The sequence below is a fragment of the Chinchilla lanigera genome, unplaced genomic scaffold, assembly GCF_000276665.1.
Source record: "Chinchilla lanigera isolate Chin_1 unplaced genomic scaffold, ChiLan1.0 scaffold00044, whole genome shotgun sequence".
Classification (NCBI taxonomy): domain Eukaryota; kingdom Metazoa; phylum Chordata; class Mammalia; order Rodentia; family Chinchillidae; genus Chinchilla; species Chinchilla lanigera.
The window spans coordinates 13,332,374-13,342,487 of record NW_004955445.1 but is presented as its reverse complement, the minus strand read 5'-3'; the positions used below and the strand labels follow the sequence as shown (position 1 = coordinate 13,342,487).

The 10,114-nt window shown below is 50.8% G+C and overlaps 1 protein-coding gene across 1 annotated transcript in view; it reads left to right on the top strand.

Annotated features, from left to right (window-relative positions):
- Tox2 (TOX high mobility group box family member 2) overlaps window positions 1-10,114 on the top strand; it is a 132,739-nt gene that overhangs the window by 857 nt on the left and 121,768 nt on the right. The window lies entirely within an intron of this gene.

The window sequence follows — 10,114 nt, the reverse complement described above, 5'->3', positions numbered from 1 at the left end:
CCGAGCGTCCCGGGCCGGAGCGCGGGGCAGGAATCGCCTGGCGGCTCGGGACGCGGGCGCTGCGGGGCGCACGAGAGGGGCCGTGCACACCTCAGCCCCGCCGTCGGGCACGTGCCACTCACAGACACCCTGGCGGGCACACACACGCCCAAGTTATTCGGATCACAGGCAGAAGTCACCCCGACAGCCACTCTCACGAAGACAGCGACACACTCAACCATGTCCCCGACAGCCTCATGTTCATTCACGAGCTGACACACAGGGACGCACTGTCACCGAGACAGCCCGCGCCACTTGCACTGTCTTAATGTCCCACACAGGGCACCCTGACAGTTCACGCACAACGACGCAGTCCCTCGTCCACGGACACTGTCAGGCCGCCACGGAGGAGCCACCCATCCACGCGCACTGCGCTGCCACACACACCGTTACCTGCCCCCTTCGGTGTCACACCCAGTCACAATTGGAGACAGCTACACAAAGAAGTCGCTCCGACAGTCACAAGCTCACAGTGACTCACACGCGCGCGCAAGCACACGCAGCCAGACCCTGGACGGTGAGGCTCAGACACAGGTCGCCCTGAGGGCCGTACAGCACAGGCTGTCACCCCCGGGGACAGCCCGCGGCTCCGCGCCGCCCTGCACGCCCCACCCCACCCCCAGCCCTCGGGCGTCCACACTCGGGCGTCTGGGTTTCAACTTCTCAACGCCGCCGCGCACTAATTGGGCCGTTTACTAATTGGCCGTCACGGCTCGGCGGTGCCTCGGATTCAGAGTTGGATTGGCCATTGCCAATCACGGCCTGTCCCCTCTCGGAACAGCGAGCGGCGTCCCTCCGGGCTGGCACTGCACGGAGAAACACCCCTCCCCCATTTTCCCAACATCGCCGCCCCCCCCCCAGCCGGGTCCCCCTGGCGCTGCGCCCGGCGCGACCCTGCGCGCACGAGGCTCTCGCGCCTGGGACCCCAGACCCCAGATCCGAGGTCTCCGACCCTGCTCTCCCGAGGAGCCCACCCGGGAGGCTAGGTGTCGCCGCGCGGTCCGAGTCCTCGTCCCTCGCGGGGAAGGGAACTTTCTAAAAACTTAGGAAGCCAGACGATCTGTGCGTCTGCGGGTCGGTGCGTTGGTTCCGGGCCGGCTGGAGCCGAGCGCGGCTTTTCGTCACTCGGAGCCCGGATTGAACCGCGCGCGTGGGTTTCCCCGCGGCCCCGGCGCAGACGCGCGGGCTCCGCGGCGCTGCGTGGTGAGTGCGCGTCGGGTGCCGGGATCCGCCATCCTTTGGGCGTCTCTCCCCTTCCCCCCAGGCTCTGCGCCCAGCCCCAGTGTGGTGATGGTGCGGGAGGGGGGGTCCGGCGCGGATCGCCAGGCCTCCGGCATTGGGCCTCGCGTAGGTGTCCTCTGGCCCCTGGGGAGCGGCTTCTGGCAAAGCCCTCTGCTGTTCGCCAGAGAGGCGGGTCAAGGCGAGCGGGGGCGGGTGGCGGGCGGGAGGATCGGGGAGGGTCTGGGGGCACAAGGGCCTGGAGCGTCTTCGGGTGGAGGTGGACGGCAAGTGGGGTCTCACGGAGGCTAGGTATGATTATCTTTTGTCCAGTGACCCGCAAAGTTAGAAACCATGGAGAGAAGGCGGTTCTAGAGAGGCTTCCAGTCCGATGGACGGAAGGTGGATTAAAAGTAGTAGTGGAGTTTTGGTTGGATGTGGAGACAGCAGATCTGTCTTCTGCCTATGGCTTTATTATTTTTAAATATGAAGTAGGCAGGGTAGGTTCCAGCCTCCGGTGTGGGGGCATGTTGGGGGTTTGGGGTTTGTATCAGAGTACAGTTGGGGAGGCAGGTGGGGGCTTAGCCCGAGGGCTCCCATTGGCATAGTCTTTCTGTAAACTCTGCGGGAGGTGGGGCCAGTGGAGGAGATCGAGGTCTTTGGGCGGCAGGCCCTGCTTTATTCGGAAGCTTTATAACTCCCTGGCTCAGCATCAGAACAAGTGTGAAACGAGCAGTGAGGGCCTGAGAAGCTGGCGATTCTGTGATCTAGGACCCTTGGCCCATAGCTGAGAATGTGTCCCATGGGGGAGGGGCAGCCGGGCCACCAGGATATGTGAAACGGTCTGACGTTGTGCTTGGGTTCTTCAAGGTATGGCAGGCTGAGGCAGGGAGGCCACTTGGCTCAGCCAGGGGCTGGAGTCCTGTTGGCAGCAGATTCCAAGTGGGCTGTGACCTTCAGTGGTGGTGACTGGGGTGGGAGTAGGGCACCACCGTGACCAAGGACTTCTTTTTTCTGGTGCTGGAAGCTGATGGTGAAGGGTTGAGGAGGGAAACGCTTAGGCTCTAGCCTTAGAGTTGGACACTGTCAGAGCTGAGGGAGGGTATTGAGGCACAAGGTGTAGCAGTGGGACCTATAGACTGGGCTGCACACCCAGGACACAGTCCACACTGGCGCCTCTGTCCCTGAAACCCAGACAAGAGGCTTGTCCCCTAGGGATCCAGGCCTTAGGACACACAGGCAAGCATTTGCACGAGTGATGCTGGTTGACCCTAGGGCAGTTGACCTGGAAGGGCCCTTGGCGACCATCCCCTTGGCGACCATCCCCTTGGTGACTGTCCCCTTAGCAATCTTCTATGGAGATTCCCAGCCTCTTTAAACCAAAGTCATGAGTGGTGGTTATTCTTTTGGCGTCTTTTGTTTGAGAAGATATGCAATGAAAAAAGCCACTAGGATTTCATTTTTGCTTTGAAATAGATGTGCATTTTATTAATCACAATAATATTAGCATATATTAGAAAAATAGCTTACCAGATATGAAGCAGGCACATTAATTATTTAATGTAATAACAGTGCTTACTGAGCACAGGGGCTTGCAGCCCTGTGATCCCCACGATCTGTTTCCCCATGCTGGAAACCACTGATCCCCTCTTTTTTTGCTTTACAGAAGGGGAAAGTGGGTCATGGAGTGGTTTATTCACAGCTTCCGTATCAAGTGAAGAGCTGAGCTGAGGCCTGGACCCAAGTTCCTTGACTCCCAGCTGGACATTAGTCTGTGCTCCCCATGAGTCTCTGTATTGGGAGTTGGGAGACTGTGACGTCTTTCCTAGGGAAAAAATGATAGTCATAACTTCAGATTTTGGCAAGGTATTCTACCAGGCTAGGGGGCTGCTGGGGGCTCCCCACTCACCTATGGCAGAATTCTGTAATCTGACTATTGGAATTGGACAAACCTGGGATTATGTCTCCGTTTGTAGCTTTGTGACATAGGACAAGTGATTTTTAGTTCATTTTCTATTGAGATACAATTTAACGCAACAAAATGCAGGTTTTAGGTGTGCAGGTCCATGAGTTTTGACCAATATAAACACTCATGTAACCACCATTTCTTTTTTTCTCTTTTACTAAGGTGCTTGGTTTTATTTCATTTTAATTTATTTTTATTAGTACATGTTTGCAGTACATAATGATTACATCCTAGATACAGAATATTTCCATCACCCCACAAAGGCCCTTTCCAAGTCAGCACCTTTGCCCCTACTCCCAGATGCAACTTCTTATCTGATTTCTATGATCAGTGCTTTATTTAAGTCAATTTTGGTATATTAACTATATTTACATTCTAGAATTTCATATGTAGCATAAACTTTTGGATCTGGCTTTTTTATTTTATTATTTATCCATGGTTGTGTGGACCTGTAGTTTGTTCCATTTTATTGCTGAGTAATATTACATTGTAGGAGTACAGTGCATTTGGTGTGTCCGTCCACCTGCTGGAGGACCTTTGCGTTTGTTTCCATGTTGGGGTACTATAAATAAAGCTGCTGTGAGCATCCTTATACATCTCTTTGTGGGCAGGACAAGCTATTCAGTATCTCTGAGCCTTGATATCCCTTGAGGACATTGCCTATCTCTGAGGTTCAGGTGGGTTAAGTGAGGTAATAATATAGGCCAGGGCAGTTCTTGGCACATACTAGCTACTAATTAGATAATGACAGTATCAGCCATCTGGGCTCTTCTGAACATCTACATCTGTGGTCCAAATATCTCCTAAGGCCAAACTGGGTGCCACCTTTTCCACGAAGTTCTCTGTGGCCAGCAACCATCTTTCTTTTTCCAGGTTCCCCCAAAGACTCACATTGCTGCCTTCAAATGCTTATATATCAGTGTAGGAAGACATAAATATTATGGGTATTAAGACATAAAAAATATGGGTATTAAGATTGATAGTAATGCACTTTGGAAAAATAGGAAGCAGAGAAGAGGTTGGGGGAGCCCAGGGCCTGGGGCTTATTTGGGCTGCTAGGGAGGTTGGGGAAGGCTTTCTGATCCAGACCAGCGTTTTGTAAATTGTTGTACATATTAAGAATCATCTGGCAAGCCTACAAAAACAGGTTTCTGGGCTCCACTCCCTGAGATTCTGATTCATTTAGCCTACAGTGGGACCTTGAAAACTTACATATTTAGTGAGGCCTGTGTTCCTGAAGCCCGTACAAGAGGCTTGTCCTCAGCAGTATGCTACTGGTCCAGGGGCCTCAGTTTGTATAGCAGTGGTTTGGTTGTTTGTGTGCAGGACTTTGTGGGCTCCTGGCAGGCAGGAACGATGCCCAGCACTTGGCACATTGCCTACCTGTAATTGCTCAGTAAATATGTGCTGGTGGGTGAATGACGATTCTTGCCACCCACATAGCTCTGGGCCCAGCTTTGTGTAGGGATGAGTATCTAGAAAAGCTTAGTTAGTGAATGATTGGAGTCTCCTTTTGATAAGAAAATCTATGAAGTGAGGGTTGTGCTTACTGCCTCACCTGGACTTGAAGTGTGGGAGGCCTGCAGAGCATCCCTGGGGGTGATATCCCCACCGCTTCCTTCTACAGGAGACCGGGGGCTCCAGGTGAGTCCCATGGAAGGAGCCCTGGCTGGACAGGCTGTGAGCTGAGATGATTAGAATTAGGGAGCTCTGGAAGGATGCCTGCATCTCTGTGAAGAAACTCTTCTTTACCTTCCATCTAAACATGTACTCTCCCTCTCCTACATGTCAGGAGCAGCAGCCCAGGCCAGGCACTGCTCCAGCATGGTGTGCCAGGCGACCATGAGCCCATCGGTGCTCTTTGGATCTCGGTCCCCCCATGCGCAGAGGGGAAACAGATCAGTGACCATCAGCCTCCAAGGATGATGTAGTATGGGCATGTAGTGAAATAAAGCTGAGAATGTCGGAGGCCAACAGTTCAGAGGACACAGTGCTGGCCCAGTGAGGGCTGCCCCTTGGTTGCATCCCTTCCTGGCACCAAGAGCAATGGGAGAGCAGCGATCGCATGCTTGCATCTCACAGCAGGATCAGAGGTCTAGGAGGTGGGGGCGGACTGCTGCTTTTGTAATAACTCTCTCCTGAGAATTCTCAAGGGGTCCCAGGAGAACTATGCCTGCAGTGACTGACCTAAGGCTCTTCCACTGGGCCCTACCTCTAGAAGTTTCTACTACCTTCCAGCCTGCCTCCTGGGAATCAGACCTTGACTCACATTTACCTTTGCAGTGTGGGTGGGGGACACAATCAAGCCATCTCCAAACCTTAGCACGGAGGCAGGCCCACATAGGCATCAGCATCAGGAGCCATGGTTTTTGGTTTGGTTACCCACAGTCAACCCTGGTCTGCAAATAAGGACTGGAAAATTCCAGAAATGAACAGTAAGTTATAAATAAGTTCTATCATAGTATATTTTATAGTTATTGTTATTTTTAGTTATTATTAGTTTAGTTATTACTATACTGTGCCTAGTTTATAAATTAAACATTATCATGGGGGGCTGGGGATTTAGCTCAGCAGCACAGCGCCTGCCTGGCAAGCACAAGGTTGTGAGTTTGATTCCCGGTACCGGAAAAAAAAACAAAACAAAACAAATAAATAAATAAATAAACATTATCATAGGTATATAAAGGGAAAACAGTATATATAGGGGCTGGTACATCCACTAGGGGTCTTAGGATAAGAACCCTCTTCAGATAAGGAGAAACTATTTTCCTAGAACTGGCTTGGCATATAGGTACTCAACAGATATTTGGTGAATGAACGAATGCATTTGGGGCTGGGCAGTTGTCCTCTGTGCTTGAGGAACTTAGCATCTGTTTGACTGTAACTGGAAGACTTTGTAGAGAGCCCACGGAGTCCAGGACAGGGCAGGGCAGGGACCTTGAGTCTTTGGGTGACCAGCCTTTCCTGGGTAAGTGGTGCAACTGGCAGGCAGCAAGAGCAGCTGAGTCTGTGAACACAGGAGCGGTTCCTAGCCCTGCCCTCATCCCAGGAATCCTCTGCCGTGTGGCTGCCGTCATTCCACAGGGCCCTCTAGTTTGCTGCTGTACTTTCCTAGAGCTGATCTCCAAACATGCGGGCAGCATGGATTCTGGGAGCTGGCACACCTGGGTTTGATGCTGCCTCACCATCATCAGTGCAGGCAAGTTATTCAAGTGCTCCTTCTCTGCAAAGTGTCCCCATCCGTACCTCTCCCCTGCAGTTGCCTTGAGGGTTAGTGATCATGGTACAGAGCACTTGGTTCCAGCAGGAAAGGCTTCACTTGTATTCCTGGAGAACAGCAGACCTCGGAGTTAAAATCCTAATCTTGCACCACCCTGGGCTGCCCTACCCAGCCCTGTGAGGGGCCCGGCCTGGCTGTTCTAACCTCAGGGTTTTCCTGCAGGAGAGCAGTGGGCTTGGAAACTGTAGAGCTGGTTCACACCGCAGCTGTAGCATTCACTGGCTTGCTCTAGGGACCTGTATACACCACTTAGGCACACTGGCTCTGTGTTCTCGTGTGCACAGGGTTAGGGTGAGTTTTCTCCCCAAGATGCAGCTCCCTGAAAGAGACAGTGCCTAAGTGCAGGAATGTCAGGTGCTGGGCTCACACCTGCCCTACTGGGAACTGCTCTGTGGCAGGAACTACTCACCAAAGGTGACTGTGGCTGAGGACTGAATATGCAGGAGTCAAAGGCATGGGCCGGGCCTTTCATCATGTGCGACAACACTGAAGACCCTCTCTTCCCTCATGGAATTGGATAGCTTTTGTGAACAGCTAGATGGTGGGCCATTTGTCTGCCCAAGCTTCCCTCACTCTCTTACAGGTACACCCTGCATCCTCTCTAAATAAACCTTTCATAGGCAGCTTTCCATCTTAGAGTACATTTGCAGGGAAGCAAGGTAAGACACTCCCCAAGGTGAAGGAGATTTTCCCAGGACCTATCAGGGGCTAGAGAAGGCCGCTGGCCTACCTATATTGCAACCTGGGCTACATGCTGTAGGCCAGCGGTACACCCTTATGTCCTAGGCTAAGGTGGGTGGATTGTCCCGTGCTCTAATCTACAACTAAGTGGTCCTGTTGTGTGGTTCCCAGACCAACAAGATGGGGATCTCGCACTTGTCAGCAGTGCAGGGTTTCAGCTCCTCCCCAGACCTACTGAACCAGGGCTCCTGGGAGTGCAGCCGAGCAATCTGGGTTTCAGGGGCTCTCCAGGTGATTTCGTTGGCCTAGCATTTGAGAGGCGCTGTGTTTCTGGCACCTGAGAAACATCAAACACATCATTAAACTTTCCCATCAGTAGAAGACCAAGAAACAGTCACAGATAATATTCTGAACCTGGCAACGCGAAGCTTTCCATCCTCCGCACTCCTCCAGCTTCTAGCACTTCTTAGAACCCAACAGGCTGGGTGCAGCAGTGCACTTCATGACACCTCTGCTGGTGTCCCTGCTGCCATGTGGACAGCCTCCCCTCCTTGGCCGACAGAGCCAGTACATAACAGATTCACATAGCCTTTCATCTGATAAATAAAACTTTCCTGTTGCTGAGCTTTCAGAACAGGGATGGATTTCTGGCACTGAGCATGCAGTAGGCACTCAATAAAAACCTCATATCTGAGAAATCTAGCAGTAAACAGATCATTAAACATCACCCATCCACACAATCTTCTTTCTTATTCTAGCAGACACCAGAAATCTCCGTTGTACAGTACCAAGTTTTAAGCATTGGGGTAATTGATCAAAATTTATTATCCTGTGTTATACAACATCTTTTTTACTAAGATATAAAATTACAATTTACTACGACTCATTAAGTTAATAATCACCTACCATATGTTTTTACTGCTGCTCCCAAGCCACGCTGAAAAATCGTGCTGTAGGTTTGGATCCATGTAAATTAGATGACTGCCAACCGCATGGATACAGTGACAGAGAGACACAGGGCGGGACTACTGGACAGAAAGCTCAGCCACTCCCTCCACCACCATCTTCTCATTCACCCACAGATCACTGGTTTCTTTCAGGATCAAGTCTGGGGCTGAATTTGGCTGTCACAGCTGAGCATAGCATGCTAATGGTACATCATGGGGAGAGGAATCCTACTAAACATTTCTCCTTGATTTTACTGTTAATGCATTGGCTGTTTTGGGGGGTCCAGGCCCCCCTAACTGGGCCTCCAGCATTAGTTTTCAGTATGAGACATCATTTGCCAAGAAGGTGCCTTCACATTACAGCTAATTAAAATGTGCTTATCTCCAAGTTGGTCCTAATTTGTAAGGATGATGGAGAAACTTGGAAATGAATCTAACTCCGTAGTAGAACCCAGGGTCAATCTCATGCATAAATTTTATTGTTTCTTTGTGCTGTTTTTTGACATGAACTGAACTTCACAATGTGTTAGATGGACCCTGAGCCTTATGTTGCTCAGTTATTCTGCAGCTATTTACTGAGTGCCTTCTGGATGCTGCTTACATTTTTTCAGTAGGCTTTACCTCACCCTCCAGGTTCCCCATGTTTTCTCCATTCTCCACCTCAACCTGAGATGTAAGTTAACTTTCATGCAAAGCCATATGGTAGCTTCCCATGTGACTTTGGGGCTGATGGAAGTGTCTGGGTTCCTATCTTGGTACTTTGAAGCTGTGTGACTTTGGACCTGTTGCTTAGCCTCTCTGGGTCCCACTTTCCCACATAACCTCACTCACATCTCAGACTGGTGGTGAGGCATCTAGGATATCCAGTCAGTCAGCTCCTTCCTCATTCCTGCTGCTGGCTGCTGTGTATTTCCTCTGAGCCCTCTAGAGAACATGTGCAGACTCACTCCAGTCTTTACAGTTGTTATAAGTGATAGAATCTGGGAAGCTGCTCGTTCAGGACAGGTGTAGCACTGCTTTGTTGAGGACAGGCTCTACTTTCCTGTATCTGTTCTCTAAATTCTCACTGCAGCTCCCACAGGGAGCCTTTAGGATCAGTTACACATTCAGACTCACAAGACTAACTCAGGTGATACTTGGCAATAATCTCTGTGCGGGATCTGGGACAGGAGCCCCGGCCTGCCAGCAAGGTACATGGCCCGCTCCTCTCTGTGGTCCCTGCCATGGTTCCCAGAGGAGCCAAGACCAGGAGCTCTCTGTGCTGCCCCCTCCCACCCTGGATTTTAAGGTATACAGGAATGAGACCCACAGCAGACAGTCTGGAAACACCCCGGCTTGGAAAACCTTGCCCTCCTAACAATCTTCTAAGGTTACTGCAAGGCCCTGACAAGGGACTGGGAAGTTACAAATGTCACTGCACTCAGGAAAACCTGAAATATGTCTCCCTTATCAGATATGCATAATCTACAGATAGTTCCTCGCCGCCAGTACAACTTAGCAGCTGGGGTTATTTGTACCATAACCGAGTTGCCCATCAAGGTAACGTCCTACCTTTGCCGGGTTCCTAGCGGAGTTATGCTAGGCTGTTAACCATGATGGAATTCTCTTGTTATAAGGAGTCAGGCATGGTTAACCCTTTACTGCAGTCATTATCCTAGTTCCCTAGGTGTACATTTTGGCATTTCTTCTGAAGGGGTGAATGAAGTGCTCATTAAGTTTATGATATATTCCACGCTATGCAGTTTTTCTTTTCTTTTTTTTTTTTTTTGTTTGTTTGTTTTTTTGGTTTTTCTCCGGTACCGGGAACTGAACTCACGACCTTGCACTTGCCAGGCAGGAGCTTTGCCGCTGAGCTAAATCCCCAGCCCCTATGCAGTTTTTCTGATCAACTGCTGTAACACCCACACACATATAACATCGACACACATGTACACTGTGGCCAAGAAATTGTGCTTTGTCATAGGGGCCTGGGTTAAATCCTGC